Source organism: Camelus dromedarius, chromosome 10 (genome assembly GCF_036321535.1).
Source record: "Camelus dromedarius isolate mCamDro1 chromosome 10, mCamDro1.pat, whole genome shotgun sequence".
In the NCBI taxonomy this organism is placed as follows: Eukaryota; Metazoa; Chordata; class Mammalia; order Artiodactyla; family Camelidae; genus Camelus; species Camelus dromedarius.
This window is the reverse complement of record NC_087445.1, coordinates 22,882,282-22,907,575: the sequence shown is the minus strand read 5'-3', so window position 1 is coordinate 22,907,575 and position 25,294 is coordinate 22,882,282. Positions and strand designations below refer to the sequence as shown.

The 25,294-nt window shown below is 43.3% G+C and overlaps 1 protein-coding gene across 1 annotated transcript in view; it reads left to right on the top strand.

Annotated features, from left to right (window-relative positions):
- CCDC171 (coiled-coil domain containing 171) overlaps positions 1-24,986 on the top strand; it is a 319,953-nt gene extending 294,967 nt beyond the window's left edge. The window contains exons 28-29 of the mRNA XM_031449678.2: positions 4,333-4,518; positions 24,717-24,986. The gene's annotated coding sequence lies outside the window, so the exon portion shown is untranslated. The remainder of the gene's footprint in view (positions 1-4,332; positions 4,519-24,716) is intronic.
- The last annotated feature ends 308 nt before the right edge of the window (positions 24,987-25,294 follow it).

Below are 25,294 nucleotides of genomic sequence, written 5' to 3'. Positions count from 1 at the left end.
CAACGAAAGAAAAAGAAAAGATAGATAAATTGAATGTCTTCAATATTAAAAACTTTTGTGTGTCAAAAGATCCTATCAAGATATGAAAAGGTAATCCATAGAGTGGAAGAAACACTTGCAAATTATATTTGCAGTAAGGAGCTTGTATCCAAAATATATAAGAACTCTTACAATTTAATAATAGGAAGACATATAAAAAATGGACAAAGGATCTGCATAGACATTTCTCCAAAGAAGATATATAAAGAGCCAGTAAACACATGAAAAGATGCTCCACACGTTGCCGAAAGCCATGCTGAGATACCACTTCACACGTACTAGTATGGGTATAATAAAAAAGTCTGGTAATAACGAGTGTAGGGGAGAGTGAGGGGAAGTTGGAAACCTCATACATTGCTAGTGGGAATGTAAAATGGTGCAACCACTTTGGAAAGCAGTCTGGCAGTTTCTCAAATGGTTACAGATAGAATTATCATCTGACTGAGCAATTCCACTCCTCAATATTACTGAAATGAAACCACAATATATGCCACAGAAAAACTTATACAGGAATGTTGATAGCAGCATTATTCATAATAGCAAAAAAAAAAAAAAAAAACACTTGGAAACAGCCCAAATGTTCATTAACTGATGAATAAATTAATAAAATCCAGTATATCCACAATATAAGATATTATTTGGCCATAAATAGAATAAAGTACTGATTGATGCTACAGCATGGAAGAACCTTGAAGATAGTATGCTAAATGAAAGAAGCCAGCCACAAAGTATCACATGTGATTCTGTTTGTATGAAATGTCCAGAATAAGCAGACCTACAGCGACAGAGTGTACATTAATTGTTGCCTGGGCTGGGCAGAGAGATAGTGACTGCTGCAAGGTAGAGGATTTCTCTTTCAGTTGATGAGAAAGTTCTAAAATTGACTGTGGTGATGGTTGCACGTATCTGTGAATATACTAAAATCCACTGACTTGTATACCCTAATGGGAAATTTTATGATAAAGGAATTATCTCTCACTTAAACTGATGTATGTGTGTGTGTTTGTGTGTGTGTGTGAATACATCTAGTTTGGCTTCCACTTTAGACACAGTTGGACAACTCATCCATCCAAAGCCAGGCTCTTCCAGGGAAAGGAAATCTAACACCTCCTCCAGCTCCTAGCTTCAAACAACCGTCAGGGGCAGAACATGTCATTCTCTAGGCCTTAGGCCCTTTCCTAGCTTTCCTCAGAAATCTTGGTGTTCTACATCTTAGTGTCAAATCTGGACAATTTAGACACCTGTAGGGACAGCCAGGTAGCAGAAATGTGGTTCAGGGGAAGGGAGCCGTGGGGCATTTGGTGAATGGGGAAGCACTTAGGAACTACCACACTGGGTTGTATACCTGGCGTCTCACAACGTGCAGCCCTGAAAACTCACCAAAGACTTTTGAAATTAAAACAAAACAGAGCGAAACACAACACAAAGCCAGGTCAAGCAAGGAAAGCACAGCATTGGGTAAGATTTCTCCAGTGGGTCCTGGTTTCTTGATCTTTGCTCTACGAGAGATGAGTGGTAGCTCTAAGTGTGACACTTTGCCTTTTCCTGGCTGAATTTTTCAACATTCTCAAGGGCATATAGTATCAGAAAATCATCTTTCTTTCCCTTATTTGTTATTTCTGGTGCTGGTTGTGTCCTGGGCTGACGAGTTAGTTAAGACCTCCATTCAACCAGGAAAGCAGCCTGTATCTAAACCTCTGCTTTAGGCCTTTAATACTGGCTCATATTACCCAGTTTCGAGTTTGCAGCATCCAAAGGTGAAGTGGACGGACGTGGTGGTCACTGTTTCTTGTGCTTCCATTGTGTCTGCAGACAGCCTACAACGTCACCTGCCAGCTCCCACTTGCTCCTCTCTGTTCCCAGCTGCAGCCCTCATTAGCTGAATTGATTTCTGGGGCTGCAGCACCCGGTCAATGGCAGACACTCCCCACCCTCCCTCCCCCCAGTGAGAGGTAAAAGGCTCCAGTCCCCGTGGGGCGGTTGTGCTTACTGTAAACCCATCCAGACTCCCCACCGTGTGTTTGCACACAGCCCTCACCTCCTCAGCAGCCTTCTACAAGGACCCCACTCCACAGTAAACATTTTAGCAAAGTGCATTTTGTGTGGGGGAGTGAAGCGTGAGCTCCAAAGGGACACTTTGTAGTTGAAGGAAAAGAGGACACCCCAGTTCTCATACATACAACACTTACTAACGGTTAACAGTGAATACCTGGATTTTGTCTGAGCGTGGAATTCTGTTTCTAAACGCCCCCGTTATCGAGAGATCAACAGGACTAGTTTCACTGGCAAATAATGAGACAGAAAAGGGCCAATTAGAATATTTAGTCCTTGTATGGTACATTTCATCCAAGTGTTTCAAAACCCTTTTTGATAGTTACAAAATTTACCCCTCTACCCTCCACCCCAATAGCTTGTCAGATAGGTAAATATTGTTGGCTTGGAACCTAAGTAAGACACGCAGTTGAACCAGGAACTCGTCCCCTCAGAAAGCTCTTGACACTTGATGCATCATTTCATTGCTCTTTTTCTAATTTCTCCAGTCAGTTTCAGTGCAAATTTCCATTTGCTGTGTGCCCAGGACAAATGAGGGGGCCTTTGTCTTATGTGGTCATTTGATTTTTTTAAGAGCAGGACACTGATCTCAGGCATAAAATCCTTGAATTATAGAGCTGGAAGGGACCTTTGAAATCACTTGGTCCCATCTCCTTCAATGTAGATTTTTATTCAGGAGACACAGAGAGGATGTGAAAATTGGGAGGTTTTTTTTTTGTTTTTTGTTTTTGGCAACCACTAACAGAGATGCAGAGATTACGCCAGTGGTTCTAAACATGGTGAATATTCAGTATGGACATTATAATAGTGAAATACAAACACATCAGCCAACTTTTGAATTTAGATGATTGAATGGAAAATCACTCTCATCTACCCACCACACACACATACATAAAAGAAAAAAGCAGCCCTGTAAGAATTCAGTTTGCTAAATTAATCATCATGTCAGTGATATGGGCAGAGTGTTGAAAAGATTGAGTTGGGCAGCCTGAGTTGAAGTGTACTGTCTAGTTTTCTTCAAGGGAGAAAGACTGTGTTTAATGGACTCATGTCATCTAGCCATTGATCAGATGAGCTTTTTTAGAAAGGCAGGAATAATCCATCAGGCCTTTCAGAAATTGGACAAAATGTTCCACAAGATTGTTCAACTGCTTTCACTCTGATTACATATTCTTCTATCAACTATCTGATTCCTACCTTGGTACTCTAGGCAACTGGATCCTGGAAAGGTGGGTTCCTCAAAAGTAGATACAACCTTTGAGTCACTAGTAAGTTCTATCTGCTATAACAAAACTGATGCACTGACTTTCTGATTTATACATCAGTCCCTTATAAGTTTGGTTACTGTGAACCAGCCAGTCATTTCTGGATGAGTCATTCCCTCCCCACCTCCTTCACCAAATGTTATAACTCTGTGAGACCCAACCAGAGATGGCCTCCTTGTCTCATTATATGTTGCTAAAATCATATGTAAGAATATGTGGATTTTAACAGGGAAGAGAAGCTGGGAAAGGTAACATTTAGTGTAACATAGAGACAGTTGTTGTGGCAGGTTCATCCACAGAGTAGGGGAAGCAAGGAAGAGTCCCTTCTTAAAACTGAGGAGGTGATCTTGAGCAACACTCCAGGGATCATGGGCACTGGGGGTGCATATGAGAAACAGCAACTGTGGTCTGAAATACTTCAGTCTGGAGCCACGTGTAGAAAAAGAGGGAGTGGGGAGAGGAGACTTAAGCTCCTGCCGGAGGCCAGTAATGTGAATCATGCGAGGTAAATATTTGCCTGTGGGTTGAAGGGCGCTTGCCTTCTGTGTACACAATGCCCTTTAGCGGATGGTTCAGAGACAGCATTTAGCCTTTAAAGGAGGAAGAGGAGTGGGATTGTAGGATCCCTGGGAAACAATGATGGAAGTGAATTAGTCAGAGGTGTCCCCACATGGGGTTTCACAGCAGGGATACAGATCGTGCATCTGAGCAGAGGCCTCACAGTGAGCGTCAATGGAGTAAGCCACAGGCAAAGAAGGCAGTTTTAGTAAAGACATTGAGGAACAGCACAGAAAGACAGTTCTGGAAGCAGGAATGAAAGACACCGTTGGAGGAAGAGTAGCAGTGTGAAAAATGCTGTGTTTTAAATATTTTGCAGTGTAGTTCTCTTAGAGGTGAAGTTTTAATAATCCATATGAACTTATTATTCACAATTTTTCTGAAGAATGACAGGCAAAATGGTCTTCTCTGTTGTTAGGAGTGACAATGGAGCCCAATTATGCGGAGTTTCTTTTAATAATGGAGCAGAACGTGCATACTTTCCAGAGGCACGGCCAGCCAGAAGCCACTGTCACCTTTTCTGTGGAACAAAGGGAGAAATTCATCCATTCCTGCCTCTGTCCAGACAGCCACTCAGCATTTACTGAACTGTGCACCAGGACGGGTAAGTGCAGGATGAAAAATGCTAAATAAGACCCTGCTTTCCCAAAGCTCACGGTGAGTGCAGGAGACGGATGGACAGGAAATGACAGTGGTGTGAGGAGCTCAGCTGAGACCCAAGGGTTTCCCTTCCCAGAGGGGGCTCTCCCCTCCCCACCCACCCGTCAGAAGGTTGTCTCAGTTCCTCATCCTCTCAAGGGTTGCTGGTCTTGTCACACTGTGACACCCTAGTGACTCAGAGCCTCATCCCCACTGAGCCAGCAGCGCCCGTTCCTTCTCTGCGGAGCCTGAGGAGGTGAAGAGAGGACAGACTCTCTTTCATTCCCTGACCACTCCGTCCTGCTCATGGCGTCAGACCCACGTGGACTGCTCGCCAAATAGGAAGTTCTCTCCTGAAAGTTATGGCAAGCAAACACTAAAGGGAATTAAATTCTGGCTCACTGGAACTTTCCCAAGGCAGGCCTTCAAGACTGAAGCATTCACAGGGTGGATGTCCCACGTGTGATTCCCCACTGCCCTCTTTGCCCCTATGCCCACAGCATCTGTGAAGATGAACTGTCTTTTTAGCTCTAGAAGATTTTAGGATCTCTGTGTTGTTGGTGTGGAGGTTTTACAAGGGTGTGTGGTTCTTTTATTGCTTGTGCTGGGACCTCATGGACTCCTTTGACATGTAGACTCATGAGCTTTTGTTCTTGTATTATGTCTTTGATTGGTCAGAGGTTGGTCCTCCTGGACTGGCAATCTGGGTCTCTTTACTCTTATTGTGTTTTAGGCTTTGTTAACTACTTGGTCAGCTTTTCCTTGTCCAGGGCTGTTTCCTTGATTTTATTTCCAAATGTTCTGTTGCAATTTTGTTACTATGACACTGATAATTTTTATTTTGAAGAATTCTTTATGGGTTTCTGGTTGTTCTTTTATCATAGCAACATGATCTCATTTCACGGATACAGTTTTATCTCAAATCTCTTGCAGAACACCAGTGAAAGTGATTTCGGTTCACTGAATGATCTCCAGTTCCTCTGGGGTCATGTGTTCATGTTTATTCATCTCGATCTTCCTTATTCATGTTTGTAATCTCCTCAAGTGTCTGATATTCCTTGGTTTTCCATTCATGGGTGATTGATGGGATTGGTGTGCAAGGATAGAGGGTGTAGACTGGCAGGGTGAGCAGGCAGGGAGCCAGCCAGCATCTTGAGGACTCCTAAAGGCTTCAATGTGAAGGTTTTAGCCGTGTGGTCCCAACCCTCACACTGGCTGCCATGGTTTTCCTGCCTGAGTGCTCAAACTTCTCAAACTAACGTCTGACACTTCCACTTTCCAACAGTCTGAGGAATGTCTTCACCCATCAGATCTACTGGTGTTCTCAACTCCAAATGCCCCCAGTATATTTTCTTCCTTCACAGACCTGTTTCCTTCTCTGGGCTTTCTATTTCTGATAGCTGCACAATCTTCCCAGTGTTAAAAACCACAGAATAATTATCAGAATGATCTTATCCTCCATACTCAGTCTGTGTCTGATCCCTTGAAGAGACCACCATGCCCATCCTTCCTCTTCCCATTGCAGCCTCTCAAGCCAGATTGTCATCATTTATTCTTTAGAAAACTTCCAGGTTTCCCTTTAGCCTCCTGTCTCGCACTGTCAGATTACTACTCCCTAAATGTAGTTCTCTTTGCATTATTCTGCTGCTCAAAATTCTTTCCTCTATCCCTTCTGTTTACTCATTACTGCCCAGCTCCTTAATCCAGGGCTTCAGGGGTCCAACCCACTTCTCCCACATCACCTGCAGGAGGCAAAAACATGCAGGGTGGGCTCTGAGGACAGATAGACACAGTCAGGACCTGACTCTGATGCTCACAGGGCAAATTATTTGCCCTCTCTTAGTCACAGGTTTCTCAGCTCTAACTTTGGGATAATAAAATATAGATTATTGAGAAGATTTAATGAGATAATGTAGCAAAAGAAGTTGTACAGGGCCCGGGGCAGAAAAATAAATACTATTTGAAGGTTATACTTATGGTTACTTCTTTTGTTATTATTGTTGTTTACTTCTTGCATCCAGTATCTTTTAGCCAAATTGGTCTCCCTGTCCCTCTCTGTGCTCTGGCTCAAGTGCCCTTCCTCTCGCTACACTGTCAAATTTTGTTAACACTTTTAAAATTTGTGGTAACATTAAATCATCCATTTTAACCATTTTTAAGTGTCCAGTTCAGTGGCATTAAGTGCATTCTCATTGTTGTGCAACCATCACCACCATCCACATCCAGAACTTTTTCATCTTGCCTGACTGAAAGAAGAGTCCCTTACTCCCTCTCCCCCCAGCTCCTGCCAACCACTGTTCTACTTTCTGGCTCTATGAATTGTGCTCTTCCAGTACCCGAAATTAGTGGAACCATGTAACACTTATCCTTTTGTATCTGGCTCATTTCAGTTAATGTGATACTTCAAGGTTCATCCATGTTACAGCATGTATCAGAATTTCACTTCTTTTTAAGGCTGAAACATTCCATCATGTGGATCTATCACATTAATTACCCACTCGTTCACCATCGGACACTGGGTTGTTTCTGCATTTTGATTATGGTGAATAATGCTGCTGTGAACATGGATGTGCATGAACGTGGGTATTTGAGTCCCTGCTTTCCCTGCTTTTGGTTATATACCCAGAAATGGAGTTGCTGGATCATATTGTTACTCTGTGCTTAGCTTTCTGATGAACTGCCACACTGCCTGCCACAGCAGCTACATACACTGTCAATTTTAATTGTCCCTTAAGGTCCAGTTCCATTGCCACCCACTCCCTGAAGCTTTTCGGATCCCTTTCTAGACAGAGCTCTGTCTAGAAGGTGTTAGAAGCACTGGGACTGGGCTCTGATTGTGCCACTGGGGAGGTACAGTCCATCACCTTGGGCTATGGTGTTTTGCTTGTAGATCACCTTCCCACAGCCCTCTTAAGGAGCGGCTTGTTTCTCATGCTGCATCACTCAGAGCAGGTGCTCGATCTGTACTTTGTGAATGAAAGAAAGAGCAAACGAATGAATGAATGGAGTAATGACCAGCCTTGCTCTGAATTACCAGGAGATGCTGACACCTCGCAGGGAGGGTGCAAGTGGTCAGCCCCCCCCCCCAATGCTTTCATACAGAGTGGAAGTGGTGAGCCGTTCCTGCAGCATCCTCACAAACCAGCATCACGCTCTTCAGTGCTGCTTCCTGGGCTCAGCCTCCTCAGTCACATTAAGAAGCAGCGTGTGCTGCCGATGTCTGTCGAATTTCCCTAATAAGGAAAACAGGTTGCCACCTGGGTCTGCGGAGACATCTTGGATGCATTGTATTTAAATTTTGTTTTCATTGAAAATTTATAGCCACCCCCTTCTACTCTAATGTAATGAATAATTAGAAGCAATTACAGGGAAATTTAGCAAATTACCAAGCCATCTAGGAGTAAAAATTAGTGTTTATGGTGTTTCTCCTTTGCTGTCTGGCAATCCAAGGTGATATATTATGTGCATGCAGACACTATGCGCAGATACCTTTCTATGCACCTAGCGGTTTTCCAGTAAGATCATAAAAATCAATGCGTGGCAGTAGAGTCTTGTGACATTAAAGGGCCTGCTTAATAAATATTGGATGATGGGGGCGGGGGAAGAATGGATTTGAGCAGTAGAAACTTAACCACAAAAGATTTTATGCTGGTACATTAGAGATAAGTTTTTTAAAGTTTATTTTTCAATTTAAAAATGTACATTTTAATTAAAGAAATTAAGGGAGAAAAAACAGAAAAGTGAAAGAAATTTTACCAAGGCTGCCCAGACTCTCCACCCAGAGAAGATTATTTTTCCATTTTGGTATATTGACTTTATATTTTCTATGCATGTTTGCATGTTTTACTGTCATAGTTTTTTTTTTTATCACACTGCACAAAGCATTGCTATTTTGATTTTAAAACTTAATGGAGTCACTTAAACATACTCTCATGTTGCTATGACCAAGCCACATAGATAGCACATGATTATTTTACATTCCCTATGACCGTCGTTTTAGCTTGTTTCCACTTTCAAAGTATTATAAATAATACTGCAGGGGACTTCGTAGTACATACAGCTTTTTTCCTATATTTTAAAATTAGGATTCTTAAAAAGGATTCCTGAGTTGTAGGCTTTTTTAAATTCTTGATTCTTTTTTACCTAATTGCTTTCCTAAGAGCTTGTAGTTATTTGCTTCTTAACCTGTGACGTTGAGAGTACCTGTTTGGCGCCACCAGTACAAGCGCCAAAGAGCACTGTTGAAGTATTTTGCTACTTTAAGAGGCAGTTTTTATTTCTCTGGTTAAAACTGAGGTTGGGTGAAGTTGGAATGAGTCAAGATTCAGTAGCTGGGAATAGAATTCACCTGCTCTAGTTTATGGAGATTTATTTCATTACATGCTTTGCAAAAGAAACAGGACTGGGCTGAGCTGTAAGATAAGGACTTTGAGAGCCACATCACAGAACTGGGTCACAGAAAGAACTGCTTCTGCCCTGTGAAGCTACCACTGTTGGGGGAGGAGGGAATCTGTACAGGAAAACCAGAGAGCCCACTGCAGTGTTTGCCAATGGAAATGGAGAAAGGAACACAAAACACAGCCTTACCTCATTTCTGCCTTGCAGTTTAAATCCCATCTGTCACTGTGGTGGCCAGGGAGTCCTATAAATATAGATTTGAGATTTCCAGCTTCTGCAGTACAGGAAGACCCACTAGGAGGAGGGCCGGATGGATGTCAGGTGCTGATCTCCCATGTCCACCACAACGTTGTTCAAAATGTCTGGAATGTTTGCTAACCTGGTGTCTCACCTCCTAAATGAATTATCATTTTCCAAGCTTTTCTAGGCTATCTAGTAAAAGAAGCTGCTAGTGACTAGAAAGACATGATGTCATTATTTCTGAGGAGCTTATAGCCTTGCCTTTGGTAGAATTGAAGGTGAGGAGAAAGTGAGACAGGGCAACAGATGACTCCACTGGCTCCCAAACTGCAGGGCCGGGGTGGGGGGATCCAAAATTTTAAAGTGGATTTCTTCGCGCATATATCAGTATTTAAACGTCACAAAGAGATAAATTAACTCTATTAACAACAGTGTAGTCATTCAAACATTATTTTCTCTTCCTGCTAATACCTGGACCTTATTCATTTATTAACTTCTTAAGCAACTTGTTTCCTTATTGAATAAATTATGATCATTTACGCATAATCAGTAATCAAAGTAATAAATCAAACTCCATCATAGCCTCGGCTTACGTCCTAAGGCTGTGCAGCCCCAGGGATCACTGTTCACACAGAAGAGAATCTGAACGGCACCCTGTGGAGCTGTGCTCAGTCGCAGAGGCCCTGTCAACTCCTCACTTCACTGGAGGGTTGGTTCTGTTTTCTCCTTACTGAGCTTTTCAGAAAGCTGCTGATACCCAGGACAGCTACAGAGGGTTATGGGGAACTAAGCCTTCAGCAATCCCAGAATAGCCTTTTTTTCAGAGATGGTGTGAACTCAGAAGACATCACCCAGGGCCACCATCATTCCTCCCCAGAGATATCTCTTTCTAGTCTGGCCTTTTGGTCATTTGACTTAGTGTCCAGGATTGAGCGATTTTGCCCATGGATAATAGGCTTTTAGTTTTAGGGCTATTTGGAAGACTGACTGAGTCTAAAGAAGTGGTGGATTAATTTAAGAAAGTGGGAACAAGCCTGTTGCAAAGGCAAAACATTAACAGTTTCCTTTCAAAATCCCTCTCCAAAGCCTTTGCTTTGGGAGTTGACCTCTAACCCATGATTTCTGGGATCACACCACATTGCCCTGCCTGCCTAGGGAAGGACTCTGAGCTCTCACCTCTTCTTTCTGTCTTCCTAAGAACCAGAGGCGAGTCCCTAGAAAGAACATCTTTCAGATGTTGGTGAGTTGATGGTTCCCATCCAATGCCCACTGATAGTAAATTGGGTGACATCTGTGGGTGGTTAAATGAAGGACCCATTCCACACAGAGCCTAATTCCCTATGGAAGGGACTCCAAATTCTGTTGTAAGAAGACAGAAGGCCACCAGATTTTTTTAGTTATTATTTCTGGTTTTCCCACAGGCAAGGGCAGGAGTTGAACTCCAAGGACAATCTGGCTTTAGGTAAGGGTTGAAAGGGATGAGAGAGAGAAAGAAAAAGAAAGAGAGAAAGAAAGAAAGACATGGTTAGAGCAATTTCACTTGTGGGAAGAGGAATAACCCTCTACCCAGTCAATGCTAAGTCTGTTGATTAGTTGATACATACCAGCATGAAGATATAAATACCAGAAGGAGGAAACTTCTTTTTTTTTAAACTATTATTGGTGGTTTTGGAATAGCTACAACCTATAATTGCCATATATTCTATATTTTCCAGAACGGTCTGGATTTTAAATATTTGCTTTCATTATCTCTATAAAACATCAAAAATATTCTGGAAATGCAAATATTTTGACAAGTTGTTAACTGAATGAATCAAGTCATTAAGCATTACAAATGGGTGAATTCATTCTGTTGGTTTGAGCATGAATTCAAGGAGCTCAAATGGAAAGCTCAGTGTTGCTGACTAGCAGCTTCTGGGCAGGGGAGAAGTCATCAATGGACTTTGGCACTGAAAAGTCTCTTAAAATGTAAAGTATTCAGAGACTTGTCAAGAGATGTTTCGGGGGGGAAGAAAGGAAAATAGTTACTGAACAAATAAAGTTCTTTAAGTGTGAGTAGGGAAATAAACTAGCAACTTTAGCAGCAGATGAATAGCAAAGATGAATGTAAATATTACACTAATTATGTGCTTTTGGCTATGTTTTACATTTTTACTTAAATTTTCCCAGTTCAATAAGACAATTCTTTAAATATATAATTGTGATTTAATTGTTACATTTTTGTAATATTTTTCACATATATAAGAAATAAATATAAGAAATAAGAAATAAATAGAAGTAAATAGATAAGAACTCAGAGAAACTTCTGTAGTGAAGAAGGCAAGTTAGGTAAAAGCAGGAGATTGGGAGCTAGCTGGACTAGGAATCAAAGCCAGTTTCTGCCAGTTGCTAGATTTGCAATAAATTACTTAATCTCTCTAAGACTCAGGTCCCTTATTTTTTAAATGGAGGAAATAAATATCTCATAAGTTTATTGTGCTTGGGATTAAATGATTGTAAAGTGTTTGATTCAGAGTAAATATTCCATAAATGATAGCTGCTATGAAAATACTAATGAAATGTGAGCAAAGTCTTTGAGGGTCAGTACAAGATTACCATTCTCCTCCCTCCTATGCAGCTAGCTATGCTCTAGATGGTGCAGGATCTGTTAGCCTGAGCCCCTGAGTGAGGCCAGTGTGGAGCAGAGCCCCCTGCTGCTGAGAGATGAACTTGTGAAATGAGTGAGAAATACACTTTTGCTTTAAGCCACTGAAACATGGGCTTGCTTGTTACTGCAGCCTAAAAGCAGCCTCTCCTGACTGATGCAGGAAGGAACCCAGAAGTTACCACTGCTAGCCTATCTAGGATCCGGGGAGAGAGAGATGATTAGGATGTTGACCTGGACCAGGGGCAAGTAGGCAGAGTGGCTATGATTGGAGGGAGGTGATGGGCACTCTAGCTGTGAGCAGTTGAGTATGTATGGAACCTCATATCCTAACAGACACTGAAGCAAGGAAAATACAGCTCATTTGGGATGGTATAGAATTTACTGGCTTGGTTCCAGGAAAGTCTCAAGGGAGGTAAATGGGTCTGGAGACCTCCCACATGTATTTATAGTCACCTTCTATCTTACCTGTCAGAACCGATGGGATGGAAATGTCATGCTAATATCTGCAGTGGGGGGAGCCGTAGGCTGGGTGACTGTGGCTGTGAGGCCTGCTGCCCAGCAGTAGGATGCACCACCCTTGCCTGCTAGGCCTGTGGAGCGGAGAGTGGTCAGTGGAACCTGCCTCACCCCTTTACCATATCCGTCCTTCAGATTCACCTAGGGGTCCTCCTAAGGAAAAATACTCTGTCCACCAGGAAGTATTTTCAGACACAAAAAATAATTTTTTATCTAGGTAGGTACACTTCATTGCTGAACCTGAAATTGACATCATTTGCAAATAAAAAGGCATGAATTTATGGTAAAGCTTCTTCAGGCCCTGTATCTCTTTCTAGGCCCCTGTATTCTCTGTGAAGAAGAAAGATGCCAGCATACCAAGGTGTTCTGTTTCTGATAGGCTGTGCTTTCCTCCTCAGGCCCACTAGCTGAGTCATTTGCCTGCTCCTGCAGCACAGGTCTTTGTAGAGCAAAACCCTGGGGTGATGGCAGTTCATCCACATCCAGGAATCTGATGAGTGATAAACAACCTTCCATACACTGAATAATCAGTACCCGGATCAAACCCTGGACAGAGCATCATCATCACCTAAATAGTTAGTATTTGAACACAGTGTTTCTCCAGTTCTGTTCCACAGAGCCCAAATTCTCTAAGACATAAACAGGTGCCCTTCTCTAAGGGGTTCTGAGGTCAAAATATTTAGGGCTATGTTCTATTCTGTGTTCCCCTTCAGTGGTTTCAACTGCTTGTTAGCGTATTAAAGGCTCTGACAGGTCCTCAGATTTCAAAAAAAAAAATCTCTTTGACTCAGATAGATGTAATTAGGTTGGAACTTAACTATGTTTTTCTCAAATGTGTTTGAATTTGACCATGAGCCGTCTTTAGTACAGCAAAATGATTAACATTCTGAGAAACAATGAACTTTGACACCCTGACTTAAGAGTTACTGCTCTAATTTATCCCTCATGAATTGGGGCAGCACAACCTATGGTCTTGTCCAAAGACATGAATTTGTGAAACTAGAGTTGAAATTCATGGACCATGTTCAATCCAGGCAGGTTGTTTGCATGAAGTCCCCCAAGGAGTCAGCCCTTTCCAGCTGGGAGACCTCCAAAACAGGCAAAAATGTTTGTGAATTTCCAGGGTTCACTGGACATTACCACCTGCTTATTCAATATTTATTTATTTATTTATTTATTTATTTATTTATTTATTTATTTATTTATTTATTTCACTCTGTGTGTCCTAGTAACTGATCATCTGAAGATCAGTAAGGAATTCACCTGCTCAGTCACAACCAAGGCTTCCTGGTGTTCAAATACATGTGTGGTAGACAGAATAATGTTCTCCCTCCCACCCCCAGCAAGATGTCCACATTCTAATCCCTGAAACCTAGGAATATGTTACCTTACCTGGCAAAAGGGACCTTGCAGATGTGGTTAAGGATCTTGAGATGGGGAGATGTTCTGTATTATCTGGGTGTACCCATTTTAATCACAAGGGTCCTTTCAAGAGTGAGACAAGAAGGTCAAAGATAGTAAAAATGTAACAAAAAAAAAGTTAACAAAGATAGGAAATAATGAGGGAAGCAGAGGATGGAATAATACATTTTGAAGAAAGAAGATGGGACTATGAGCCAAGATCTGCATGCAGCCTCTAGACACTTGAAAAGGCAAGAAAAAGCATTCTCCCCTAGAGTTTCCAGAAGGAAAGCAACCCTATCCATACCTTTATTTTAGCTTGGTAAGACTTATTTTGGACTTCTGACCTCCAGAACTATAAGTATAATTTTACGTTGTTTGTGGTTATTTGTTACAGCAACAATAGGAAACTAATACAATGCCTTGATCCTATCCTATCTCAAACTGGCCCACACCCGCATAATCAAAGCTAGAGCGCCCACTCTAAAAGGAGAATATTTTGAACTACAAGGGGCTATCTCCTAACATCACATCCTTTCTGCCTACCTCCCGGAAGCTGGGGACCCTATGAGAGTCCTTACCGTATATGGGAGGAAGAGTTATCAGTTGTTATCATGGCTGCCTCAGGGTATAGAGGAACTGCCTCCAAGGGCATGCTCAGACCACCAGAAGCAAGGGCAGTTGAGACAGACTTAGGAGCACAGGTCCAGAACAGGGATTATGAGACACTGTCTTTCATGAGTTTGGTATTATATTCTGCTGTATACCTTCCAGCCAGTACCCTAAACTGGAAACCAAAACGCATTTAAAGAGGTAGCTCCATTCCAAGAAGTCACATGACCAAAAAGAGTTCTGGCTATGCATCTTGGACACAACAATCAGAAACAACAGGCAAGAGCATATATGGGAGAGGACTGTTTACAAATATGGGGCCTGAGATTTAGGACCACTCAGAAATAGCCCTGGGAAGCCCAGCATATTGGGACGTCTTATCCTTTAGAATCTAGCACTCCATAGATAACCTCATGAAAATGATCATTTTTGTGCCCTGAGCAGGATCTTCATTGCATCAGCTAGACTCTTAAAAAAACAAAAAAGATCTTCCACCTCCATGGATTTCCAGGTCACTTCTTTTATTCTTTCTTTTTCTTTGTTGGTTTGGAAGGGAGAGCATTGTTTGCTTTTTCATTTCATCCCTTGGTGGGCATCCTGATTTTAGAAGATATTTTCAAGGGCTTTCATCACAATGCTTGCCTAGCCACCCTTGTTTTCCCATAAATTATGGCCAGATGGAGATTATTGACCAGGTCCCAGAGTCATATCTTTCCTGCAGTGACTCCTAAGACAGGGTGATTAATTCCCTCAGAGGAGTGGATATGGTAACCCCTCTCTCCCTTCACAGGGGAGCCTAATGGTTTTAGTCTTCTACTTGGTAGATCTGAGGACACCCAAACCCTGTCCCATCAGAACCAGGATTTTAGCAGATGCATATGGTGTTGGATGGATGGGGAGAGTCAGTCAGTTGTTAGCAGTTCCTCCAACATGTGTGCTCATTTGATCACATCTCATGCAGGCTCTCTAAGAATCCAGATTCTCCTTCCCTGGAGCCTGTGCGATTGCAGTGGGAGATTCTTAGGAAGCTGCTCTGGGCATCTGGATTCCAGCCAGTGAGTTCTCCAGCCCTTGCTCCTTCACTGCCCAGGGCCTCCTCCCATTTGACTTCCTGGGCCTCCATTTCTCTTTCTGTTTAACCTACTCTTGGACTCTGATCTTCTTCAATTTGCAACTTGTGGTTTTGGCTCATCAGCTGATAAGGGGAGAAGCATTTCCTTCTTGTTTCTGGGCTCCCACAAAACTTGGCAGGGATATTCCCTGGCCCCAACTGCCAGGGGAGGAAGATAAGACAGGGGTGACAGTGATGGGGGTTAGGGATATTGGGAACATCATTGAAACTGGAGACCTAACTAGGTGCTGTGGTCTGAGTATATGTGTCCCCTACAAATCCCTATGTTGAAATCCTAGCCTCTAAGGTGGTGGCATTAAGAGGAGAGGCATTTAGGAAGTGATTAGGTCAGGAGGGCAGAACCTTCCTGAATTGGATTAGCACTCCCGTGAAAGAGGCTCTAGAGACATCCCTTGCCCCTCTTCTACCGCGTGAGGACACAACAGGAAGTTGGCAGTCTGCAGCCCAGAGGAGAGCCTTCACCTGGCCATGCTGGTGCCCTCATCCTGGACTCCAGTCTCCAGAACAGTGAGAGATAGCTTTCTGTTGTTTATAAGCTACCCCGTCTGAGGTATTTTATCATAGTAGCCCAACAGACTAAGACACTGGGTGAAAAGGAAAAAGCTAGAAATGTGGTTTCACTGGGTAAAAAGCAATAATAACTGAAGCATTCATGAAAATGTTTATCATCTATATTTAATTGCTCTGTAGCATAAAACGATTATGCATATTGGTAAATATGTATTATATTAACATATTGTCACTCCTGATTTCTCCAGTTAACCCTCTACAAGCTTACTCAACCTTCGTAATTTATTGCTCATTTGGCATGGTCATATGTTTCCGGCCTAGAAAATTAGTGAGCATATTCCTCGGCCTTGTGAGCTATCAGTTCTGTGCCTTGACATCATGCCCGAAGATGCAGGGCAGAGGTAGTTTGGTGGTTTCTTAGCCCAAGGTTGAGTAAACAGATGTCCCGGAGTTGATTTTCCCCAGAATAATTGCATACAATGAGCACAAATGTTTAATTAATCAGGAATCTTGTGCTTATTATCTTTTCACTGGGTTTCCACTGATAATGACCCAGAGGAAAATTCTTTTCCTTTGTGTGAATGATATTTTATTTAAAGGTTTTCATTTCATCATCTGATTTCCTCCCCTTTTCTAAAGAGGGAGAGAGAAAGGCACTGAATGAATGAATACTTTGCCATCCACAAAAAGCAGGCACACCCAGGCTCACGACTGCGGAGAGGCCGTGACACGGCTGGGTAGAGGGCATTTTCACCACTCAAATCAACCTCAAAACTATGCTGAAGTCAGAATAATTTACTATTTTATATTCAGTTGCTGCAAACTTCCTTCCCCCAAATCAAAGTTGGGAGGAAGAAAAGGGAGTTAAATAAAGGTTTGACACACAGAAAATGGAAAGACAGTTGCGTATGAAATGAGGTTTGAGTTTTCAGGACTGAATGTTGCAGTCCAGGCTGGCTCACTAATGAAGGACCTGCTCCCCTAACCTGGTGCACAGCACAAAACATTAATCAGGACATTGTTTGCATTAAAGGGCTGAGTTTTCCGGTGGGTAATCATCAGGGAAACCCAGTCAAGGGCGAACAAGGACGACGGCCCTGATTAATTAAACATCTGCACCAGGGCTAAAAGCAAGACTTACCCTGTTGGTTGTACAGGAGCTATCGATATTAATGCCACCCATGGAACTGGGAAACATTGTTTGCTAAAATCCACTCTGTACAGAAAGCTTGATGTTCAGGGCATATCAGGTTTTGTCTTTCTATGTTATTTTGGCTTCTTCCTATGTCACTAGATGTAAATGATTCTGGGCAGGGTGATGATGAACATAGCTTATCTCTTCAAGAAGAAAGCAGCCCTTGAACTAGCCTTGAAGCACAGGTCAAAGTTGGAAATGTGGAGATTTGGGGGAAGGCTGTTCTGGGAAGGGCATTCTAGGGAGAGGGACTAGAAGGAGCAAAGGCAGAATACCTAGAACTGTGTAAGGGTGTGTCTTGAAAACTGCAAGATCTGGTCTCATTGGAGCCCAGGGGTACAAAGGTCAGTGGGAACCAATGCTGCAAACTCAGGCTGAATAGCAGTCTGAGGAGTTTAAGGTTCATTCTGAAAGCCATGGGAGCTATTGGAAGTTTCTTGGGTAGGGGCTGGTATGACCAAAATGGTGCTTCCAGAAGACGATACAGAGTAGTGAAGAGGATAGATGACTGGGTAGGAGAGAGAGTGACAGGGGAGGGACCTATTAGGATTGTGCCAAATTACAGATCCAGTTCTAAAAATAAGGATTGTCACAGATACAGCCTAATGCAAGTAAAATACCGGACATCCACAGTTGGCACATACTTAGACTAAAAATTGTTTGTTGTTTATCTGAAATCCAAATGTAACTTAGTGTCCTGGATTTTTTCCCAGCTTTATTGAGATATAATTCACATATAACATTGTGTAATTTTAAGGTATATGACTGTTGATTTGATACATTTATAACAAAATGACTTTACCACCACAGTATTAGCTTCCATCTCCATCTGGTCACATAGTTACCATTTCTTTTTTGTAATGAGAACACTTAAAATCCACTCAGTACCATTCAAGTATATGATACAGTATATTTTATGAATATCTACAATCATCATGCTGTGCATTATATCCCCCAATTTGTTAATCTTATAACTGAAAGTTGATACCCACTGACCAATATTTCCCCATTTCCCCCACTCCTCCAGTCCCTGGTAATCGGTGGCATGTATGTTTATTTGTTAAATCCAACAGTCCTAGCCTCTGTCAGTTACCTGGTATGGCAGCTCTGAGAAGGCACCTCCCAGAGCTCCAAATGCAGGGAGTCACTAGCTGACCGAGGCCTTGGCTACTGCACTCTGAAGCTGCTGCATTTGTGCTGAAGCCATGCTGCCCATGGTCTGCTCCAGTCAATGACTGCGCATGGCAGGGATGCCAAAACACTGGACTCTTCTGATGGGTGACTTTGGCTCCAGGAATTCCTGAACTTGCCTTAGTGCTGCACTGCAGCCCAAGATGACTGTACCCATCTCTCTCTCCTTTTCAAGGGGTCAGACCTGCACTGCAGTCTGACAACTCTCCCAGTCTCTTCTGGCTCCGTGCACATTTCTCATAGTAAAGCTTTGCACATCCAATCCCATCCTGACATCTGCTCCTTGTAGGGTATACTTGTCCTGTTATTAGTCCTGCACTAATATAGCTGGTATCCAAATAGAAGTTGTCAGGAGCTGGCTAGGAAAAGTTCAAGATTCATAGTTGTGGAACAGGAACCAGTGAAGATTATAAGGCAGCATGTAGCAAAGGAGAGGTGAGAGAGGACTTGGAGCAGGCAGAACTTTCTGGTTTGGGGTCATTTTACTTAGTCATTAATGAAGTCTGCACATCAAAAGTCATGCACGGTGCATTTTACGATGCCCATGTTCATGCCTGCAGATCCCATTTTAGATCTTAGGTGCTATTCAGGCACCTGTGATGCTGATGATCAGTCCTGGTTGAAGAACCTTGTTTTAAAGGCCTTAGATCAAGGGTGGTGAATAGATTCTGTTTCCAAGATAACTCTGATAAACTGGTAGTGACCATGGAGTGATATGCGGGCAAGAGCTGTGCAGTCGTGTCTGGGCTCAAGGGGAAGAGCTCTGGGATTGATTAGCATGGTCTGTTATGGTTGAGGGAGTCAGGGTAGCAAGATGAGTCAGCCCTGCACACGTTGGTGGACTGTTACAGGCAACATCCTATGCCTGAAAGGGGGCTATTGCTGTCATCTGGGAAAAAAGCAAGAGGGCCTGAAATCGAGTTGAGGCAGCCAGGGTTGGAGAGGAAAAGATAGGAAGGTAGATATGAGATTTATGGAGCCAGAATGAGAAAGACCTGGGAAGCAAGTTGGTTTACAAAGTAAAGGCGCAGGCTGAATCAGATAAGAAGTGACTGGAGTGTGTGTGCGTGTGCATGTGCATGTGTGTGTGTGTGTGCGCGCGCTTAATCAGACAATATGCTTCTTCCAGCTGGGACTGGGACTGGTAATTTGAGTCACTCCAGGTACCTCATAGTAGTCGGGGTCATAATGCCATCATCGTCATCAGTATGACTTTCTACAGCCATTGTACTTATCTGTGTTTTTATATGGATGGAATGTTTGGTTGAATAGACCCATTCAGTTCAGTTTATTCAATTGCGTTCTTTCAAGTGCACAAATTCATATTTTGTTATATACATGGTTTTAAAAATGTGTGTATGTATACAGTAATTTCATCTGTTCTGAAGTCACTTCGAAAAAAAAAACAAAACCCTGATTTTAGAGTCCACTGTAGACGTGTATTATTCAGTTTCTCTTTACTGGAAAGAGAATGTGTTTTGAAAGTGAATTTAGATTAAGAATATGAGCAACACTTGATATTCGAGAGCAGCATTTTGCATGGTTAAGGGCAAAAGAACAACTGTCTGGCCCTGCCTTACACCAGGCGGCCCCAGCTTGGTCAGCATGTGCCCACAGGGAGGGAAGAGGGTGATAGAGTCTCTGGGTTCATCACCACAGAATTCAGAGGACTGACTCACTTCCCTTCTATGGTATGTGGTGGTGGCTCACCACACTGGTCAGGTCCTCGCCTCTCCTGCCATCCCTGTTCCATGTGATCGCGTCCTCAGGTGCCAGCTCCTGGCTTTCCATCTTGGGGACGCACACATATTTTTCAGGAGGGTGGAGGGAAAACCAACATGAGAATTAATGGACTTCAAAGCAGGGAAGGAATAAAAGCACTGGAAACTTCTGCCCATGATTCAACTTTCAGGGGCACAAGAGTACACTAGAGATGAGGTTGAGAAACAAATCTAGTTTTGAGGCCAGAACCTTGAATTTAAGAGATCATTTAGAGAACTCGCCTAATGCAACATGGCTAGGAAAGGAGTTGTTGAATTCTGCCCACATTCTCTCTCTCTCTCTCCTTCTCTTAATGGTGGTGGCAGCTTAGCTTTAAAATAAATTTTAAGTTTAAGAGAAGTCATTTAAAAATAAGTTCTTCAGCCTGCATTTATAAAAATAATTTCTCCCAACTGAGCACAAACACATGTTTCACATATGCGGTCATTCTGTCGTACAACATGCTACTTCTGAATCCCACACAGAAGTAAATTACTAATCTAATTTTCAGTAGCATGTGAAGTTTCTAGTGAAAAGAAAATTCAATATTTCACACTAGAAAAACTCTTTAAAATGTTCAGGACAAATCTAATAATAGGTGTTAGGTCATACAGACAGAAATCAGCATACACACTTTTCATTATGTACGTCGGCAGAAATCTAGCCTAGCTCAAGTCAGTGTTTATTGTGATGTGCTAAATTACTTGAATCTGTTACACCTTGATTTCTCCCTTAAAAACTCAAGTTGTTCATTGCCAGAGAGCTGCTCTCTCAACTGGATCTGTACAAGGCTTTAGGGAAATAGGACGGCCAGTTAAGTTAATCACAGGTGTGAATTCCGTATAGGCCCCCAGAGGATGGTCTATAGAATGTGTTTCCCAGCTGCAAGAGGTACCCTGAATTCTAATATGTAACCACTTCCTGAGGGGCGGGTACAATCCCTGGCTGCCAAACAGGGCCATTTTTGTAGAGGCTCAATTAGGAGAAACATGTTTAGGTGGAATAGATACCATGGACGATGATCATGCCCTCAATCCCCGGGTTGGGTGAGGATGTGGCAGTGCACAGGGCTCAGCCGTAGAGGCTGCCCAGAGACCTGGGCGGGGACTGAACTTGCCCTTCGTCAGTTCCCGCTGCTCACTCTCCAGCAGGGGGAACTTGGCCAAAGCCCCTCAGTTCGCAAAATGTCGCCAAACAGGCCCCCAGAGAAACATTATCAAAGGCCTTTTTGTCTCAGAATACACCAGTGCCGAGGAAGGGAATGTTATGTGTGGCATGCATGGATGGGCTTTCAACCCACCCAAGTCCAAACCTCATTTTCTCTCTGGGAGAGAGGAAGGTGGCAGGAAAGGGAGCCAAAAGGCCGGGATGTTGCCAGCCCTCCTCTGGAATGAGCACGTTGGCAGAGGAATGGGGCAGAGGAATGAATTTTAGAAATGTGGTGGTGAACGAGACACCGAGATTTATTTTAAAATGAAAGATTTATGAAAATAGACCGGTACCAAAGGAAAAAGAGACTTGAGAGTTGAAAGAGATCTGGTTTGCAAGCTGGGGTGACGTGGAACGGGAGAGAGTGATGTGGCAGACAGGGGAAGGCAAGAGGCTGAGAGGAGAGTCCCTGGAGGGTGCAGTGGAGGGCGCACAGGCTGCCAGCTTGGAGGGTGGCGTCTCATTCCCCCCGCCTCGTTAGTTCCTGGAAGCTGGTAATTGCTTTCTTCATCTGTGCAAGGAAGGGGATACTGAGACACACTGTTGCAAGGCGTGGAAGTCCACACTGGCTCCAAGAAGCAGACAGGGAATCTACTGTAAGGATGGATAGCAGCTCCAAGAACCTGAGGAGGGAATGAGGATCAGGGCAGCTTCTGGGATGTGGTAAAACAGGGACCGATGGACAGGCTCTTTAGGGTCTGGATCCCAGCTTTAAGTAGCTCTGAAAGTTTTCTGTCCAGGGGCCAACCTGCCCTGACCCACATTCCCAGAAGGGCAGTTCCAGTTGGTCTAGTGTGGGTCACGTTCTCAGCCATTGGCCAGAGGAGGGCACCCAAACCATCGGCATCAGCAGAGAGGTTCTCCAGGACAAAACTGAGGTGCTGTTAGTAGAGCAAGAGGGAATTGGAGCTGGACAATCAAGAACACAAGTGCCCACCTGCTGCACGGGCTAGGACAAAGCCCACAAATGATCTTGGGTACCATGGCATCGTGGAATAGAAGAGGTTAGTATACCTCTGACATTGTTACCTCATTTATTTCTCACAAGGACCCTGAGAGAGGTGAAACCAGGTGAGGACTCAGGAAGTGTCCTGCGACTTACAACACCCTGGGCTGACATCTAGTCGGGGCTCCCCAGCAAGGGTGCCTTCTGGTTCTCAGTGGTGCCCACGTAGGGAGCTCTAGAGAGGAGCAGGGTGCAATGGTTATTTCCCACCCAGAAGCTGCTCAGAGTTCTGAATGCTCGTCTATGCAAAATAGAGTCTTTTCACCTGAGCTGCTTAGTATAAATTTGAAGTCTGAGTGCTTATCTTATATCATAAATATTTGCAGGAATGCTGGTAGAGGAGGGAGCTGCCACCCAGCAGCGTTTCTGGAAAGAATTCCCTGGGGGGAGGAGGGTGAGATATGCCAGGCCCAGGCACCCGCTCTGGGCCACGGCAGAGTGCCTCGTTTCTGCAGGGACATGCTTGGTTCCAGTTGTTATGCTGCTGGGTTCCCACCGCCGGCCCGTCTACGAACCCCTGCTACGATGAGATGCAAAGATTTAACGGTTTCAAGAGGAAGGCTACCTAATTTGACACACATTTGACACACACATTTGACACATTCCCCGCATTCCTGTGCTGGAATAACGCCACCTGTAAGCTGGTGAGATGGTGTTTTCCATGGGTGGTAACCCAGGAAGCTGCCCTTTTCACCCCAGTCTGGGAAGGGAGGTCTCACACATTTTTTCCACAGTAATTTGATTTCATCTGAGAACAACTGCAGGAGCTTCTGTTGGGAATACTGCCCTAGGTTCAGTGTTGAGGTCATTATTGGTATTAGATCTTCCAGGTCTGTGACAGAGTTAAGTTCTATTGAATTCATCCAGGAAGACTGTCATGAGTTCTGTGCTTCAGAACGGGCAGGGGGCGAGCATGTCACCGTCGTGATGAAGATTACCCCTAGTCTGGGGGACAGGTGGTTTGAGTGTTTTGAAAAGCCAAAACAGCCTGCAACTTTAACTAACAAAGCTTCCCTGGATCCTGGGTTGGCGCTACAATCATCTTTTTTCTTGCTGTGGGTTTTAATCGTCAGAGTTTTTATATGTGGGGTCCTCCATTCAGTTTCAGAGTTCTGACGGACCAAAGGTTAGCTTGGGGAATGAGGTCTAACCTCCCTCCTCCCCCAAGCCAACCTTAATAAAACCACAATTTGAGGAGAAGCATAGCATACTTGGTACACAAATATAGTTTCAAATCAAGTCTGAGAGCCCCATCTTTCAACCATGTGGCCACCCCTAAGACTTTCTCTAAAGAAATTTTGGAGACTCCATTAGTAGACTGAATCTAAGAAGTATTACACTTAGAAAAAATCCTGGATAAGGCAGCATTCTGTAAGGAGAACTGCTTTCTTAGCTCCCCAGCTTTGACTGCAGTGCTCATTTAATCCAAATATCTATTTATAAGAGCATTTGGAGAGATCCTTTAACTTGGGTGTTAAAAACAAAAACTAAAAAGAACATATTAAGAAGGAACCCACAGGATGATTTGAGCTACATATATTTTAATACATAATTAACATGGGTATTGTTACATGCAGAAATACTATCCCAGTGTGTCCCTTTAAATATTTCTCAGTTCCTTCCCCTTAAGTCCCTTATGCAGGTGTGTGTAAGAGAACTGCCTTCGGTTTTGGTGGGGTGTGCTTTATCTTAATGTAATACCCAAGTTCACAGTGACCCCTCTGCGGGAAGGGTCTGTGTGGCCTGTGATGGTGCTCTTATTTATGAACTGAAGAATATTCTCCATGTTGGCATATGTTCTAATTCAAAATCTACTCCAAATTCTGAGCCTCTAAAGATGTAACTTTCCTCCAGCATTCTTTGCTCACTGCCTGCCTTGATTTACTTATTTCTCTGGGAAAGATTTCTCTTTCTCTTGGCATGGCCTTGTAGCTTTCTGTCTCTCTTTGAATACTTTCTGCCTGCTACCTCTGTGCACTGCATTATCTCCTCACTGAAGGGCGAAGGAAATGTTTGATATTTTATTCCAACAAATATTGAATATCTACCATGTCAGGCATTGGGCTAGGTGCTGTATGGAAGAGCAACTTCCAAATTTAATCTGAGTTGAAAACAGATTCCACTGCGCTGCAGAACGTGCTCACCTTGATCTTTCCTGAGAGGCACTATCAGTGCCCACTCTGGTTACAATAGCTCAGATTCTCACACTTAACAATGTTATGCCCCCCACGGAGGCTACACAATCAATGACAGCAGAGCTTACACAAGAGAAGTTTTGGAGAAACGTTATTGGTTACAGAGATGCTAATTATTTCCTTCAATGATTATTTCCTACTTTCCTCTAGGTGTTCGTGCTAGGGAAGTCCTCTCTCCAAACACAGCCCCAAAGGGAGTTCCTTAAGTGCTATGAGACCTTGTCTACAGCCGATTGCATTGGGTATGGATGCCTGACCCAAGATGAGCCAGCCACATTTAAACCAAAGACATAGAGACCACATTCGTTGTCTTGGAAACTTGAACTAGAAAGGCAAGTAGTCGTGAATGCTGACACCTGCACTGTGTGGCCTCCACGATGGGCCAAACACAGGCATTGATGCAAGCTGTCAGCACAGGAAGACAAGGGGACTCCTCTGTCTTAACCAGAGATCTGAGTACAAAGAAATGTCTCTCAGTTATGAATCAAGAATTCTGAATCAAGAACCTATGCCTTCCTTGAGTTTGAGTTTTGAATTTATGCTGAATTTGTGGTCTAAGAATATTTGAGATGAGCTAGTAACAAGAATATGTGATTCTAGACCATGATGCCGCACAACTGTGAACCAAATGCAGAAATCTCTACTGACTTACCCTCAGTGGAGGCCACACACACGGGATTCCCATAAAGAAGGCAACACTGGAGACAAGCTTACCCTCCAAAATTACA